The sequence below is a fragment of the Elephantulus edwardii genome, unplaced genomic scaffold (assembly GCF_000299155.1).
Source record: "Elephantulus edwardii isolate Elephantulus edwardi_28Jun2011 unplaced genomic scaffold, EleEdw1.0 scaffold00027, whole genome shotgun sequence".
Taxonomy (NCBI): Eukaryota; Metazoa; Chordata; class Mammalia; order Macroscelidea; family Macroscelididae; genus Elephantulus; species Elephantulus edwardii.
Window position 1 is genome coordinate 3866548 of NW_006399777.1, and position 3461 is coordinate 3870008.

Here is a 3461-nt window from a genome sequence, read left to right on the forward strand (position 1 = left end):
CTCCTGGATCCTTGTATTCATTCTACAATAATGGTTTTATACAGTATTTATCCTTGTGGGGCTGAGTTAGTTCACTCAGCATAATGCTCTCCAGTCCCTCCCAAGTTAGGTAATAATTTACAAAGTTATTGCTCCTGCGTGTTGCGTAGTATTCCATTGTGTGAATGTGTCTGCTTCTTTTTTACGTTTGTAAACAATCATAATTTATTATGACCTCCCTTTCTTGCCCTCGCTGTCTTTAGGGTCACTTTTTCCACTTGTAGATCTTGTAGTCCCAGGAGAATGGCTGGGGCAGGGGAGCAGTGTACTCCTCGGTCAGCCCCATCAGGTGGCCGGAGTCCTCTTCTTCTTACTGCTTGTTCACAGCCGGCAGCTCCAGGTCCCTATGCAGTGACTTCACCAGGGCCACCTTCTCCGCCTCCTTCTGCCCATAACTCTCATGTAGGGCGTGGTCTTGTTCCGGAGAGGCCCGCTGCAGACACTGAATCACCAGCCGGCTTCCTTTACAGTCCTGGATGTCTGTCAGTGCCAGTCTTGCCTGTCACACTTGGATCACCAGAAAGGTCAAGGTGGTCATCCTAAATCTGAAGAAAAAGCACTGGTCCATCTCCAGCAGGATCCTCTTGACATTAGCAGGCTCCTTTTCCCCACCCCACGATGCTCCCCATGTACGTCACAGCAGCTACAGGAAGGGAGAAGGAATAGAAAACTGTCTTGTTCTTGACACTGCTTGGTGGCCTGCCTGTTTGTGCCCTGAGCTAACTGACAGCGGAAGACATGCTTCTGACCCTGTCGTCAACGCACAAATGCCCGTAGTCTTTCCTAATAAGTGTTTATAGCTCCGTCTGTGAGATGGAAGCAGAGAGAGACCTATCACCTGATTGCTCCACTGACGGATACTAGTCTTAGCATAGCCTAAGCTCTGTCCTCAGGTTTCAACAGGCTGAACTCTGATGATCCTCCAGCTTAGAGACCCCCATCCTTCTCCCTCTGAGCAGCTGATGGATTAGAGCTCCCTCTCTCTGCATTCACAGCCTAACCTTTTACCCACTAGGCCACGAGTGCTCCTCGATTTTAGGTCTGATCACCTTGAGTGTGTTCCTGCCCTTCATGTGGAGTCAGATTCGGGTGGGCACTGGAGCGCAAGGGATGTGGGTTCAGACACGAGCTCTTCCTCACAGCTGCCAGCGCGGCTTGCCTAGGACTTGGCATTTCTCTTTTATCACGAAGGTACCCAGTAAAGTCAGGCTGTTCTCTTCTGAACCATCGCTCTTTGCTTTGTTCACAGTGTGCTGGCCTGATCGGGAAGGCTCCCAGTGAACCGGTGGTCACTCACTTTGTACTGCTTCTAAGTCAGTCAAGCAGAGTAGGAACAATACTGTTTGGTACTTACTTCAAAGAAGTATCCTTACTTCCAATAGACTGTGGAAATGATTGAAAAATACCACTAATACAACATAGGAGTAAAATCTTGCCAAAGATTATTCATAAAACGACTAGAAGAGTGTAGTGAAAGGGAACTTCCTGGAATTCAAGCGGCCTTCAGAAGAAGTCATAAAATGAGACATTTCTCTGCTGATAGGGATCAGATGGATCTTGGCTGAAAGCAGAGCTTGCCAGAGAGATCTTGAGTGTGTATTACCGACAATGCAAAGGGATGTGAATGTGTAGATCAAACAAATTATGGCTCACATAGGAAGAAGGGGAATCCCAGAAAAACGAATTGTGCTAGTATAAACTTGTACCTAGACCCAGAAGCAGTTGTTTGAACAGAACAAGATCATGGTTTAAAATCAGGAAAGGTGTGTGTCAGTGTTGTATATTTTCTCCATTCTTACTTAATCTGTATGCTGAGAAAACAAATCCAGAAGCTGGATGATATGAAGAAGAATGTTTCATCAGGATTGCAGCAAGACTCTTTTACACCTTATATTATACAGATGACAAGCCCTGGCTTACAGAAAGTGAAGAGGATTGGAAATCTTTGCTGGGAGTGCAACCAGGTTGTGTTTTGAAAGTAAGGGCGGTACATCCCCTTTTCCTTATGAATCAGGGTGAGGTCTCTCTCAGGGAGGAGTGATAGGGAATGGCAAAGGACACACCGACAAAGGAGATTAATCAGAACTGACTTTGACAAGCACTGTGGCAATTGGACAATTAAAACAGACATTCGGATGGCGGTGGGGAAGAAGAACAAACTGGGGAGGAGGGTGGAGAGAATGGTGCGACAATGAAGAAGTGAAAGCCCAGAATCCCTGTGAGTGTTCATTGAAACGAATAAAATTTAATAATTAAAAAAAAAAAGATATGACTGTGGAATGAGGTGGATACCACAAAGTCGTGGACCTGAACTTCCAATGTGAAACACAGACAATAATCTTGCAAACAAATGAGATACTTGTATTTCAAATAAAAAAAAAAGAAAAAGAAAGCAAGGGCGGTGAAACTTTCACATACTTTGAACATGTTGTCAGCTGGGACCAGTCCTTGGAAAGAAACATCATACTGGGAAAAGGAAAGCATTGGGGAAAGAGAGAAAGACCTTCAACAAGATACTGACACAATGTCTTAAACATTGGGCTGGAGCATAGCAGAGATGGGAAGGGTGGTGCGGCAAAGTGCAAGATTTAGATCTGATGTGCTCACCAGTCTACGGCAGGAAATTTAGAAGACAGCTGTCTGGATGACTGAGTGGAAGAGATTCATGTTTGTTCCCATTCCCAAGAAAAGTGATCCAACAGAATATAGAAATTCTTTAACAATACCATTAATATCACATGCAAGCAAAATATCGCTAAAGATCTTCCAAAAAAAAAAATGTCTGCAACAGTGCATGGAGAGTTCAAGTGGAGTTTAGAAGAGGCAGTGGCACCAGAGATACCATTGTTGATGTCAGATGGACTCAGGATGAAAACACAGAGTATCAGAAGAATGTCTATCAATGTTTATTGACTATACAAAGGCATATTCTCTTGCCATTTGACCATTTTAGTTCCATTTTGGCCAAATCAGTTCCATTTTTCTTGAGTGTCCTTTGCACTCCCCTTCGCACTGACAGGCACTGTAGTGCAAACTCTCAGCACAGTGCCTGTTGGTGGAATGTGGGGGGCACTCAAAAGTGGAGGCAAGTGACCCGAAGAAATCCACTATTTCCTCTAAGCATTTTTAGGCAATGCGAAGGCATGACTATATTTGAATCCCACCCAGCCATTGAGTAGTGATGTGACCTTGGGGCCTTGGTTTTCTTATATGTAAAAGGAAAACCAAAATATTCTCCCTATTGTGAATATTCTCCTATTGGGAATATATAAAAGTTCTTCGAATATGTCACTATTCTCCTACAGAACAGGTACATAATTCAATAGGCAATTATTTGCACACCGCAAAGTCTGTCCTGCATGGCTTAAAATCATACAGCAGGTTATTTCTTTTTAAAAAAAAATTTTAATGATTTTTTTTTT

The 3461-nt window shown here is 43.7% G+C and overlaps 1 pseudogene; it reads right to left on the bottom strand.

Annotated features, from left to right (window-relative positions):
• Positions 1–244: 244 nt before the first annotated feature.
• Positions 245–1112, bottom strand: LOC102874388 (annotated as a pseudogene).
• Positions 1113–3461: the final 2349 nt, after the last annotated feature.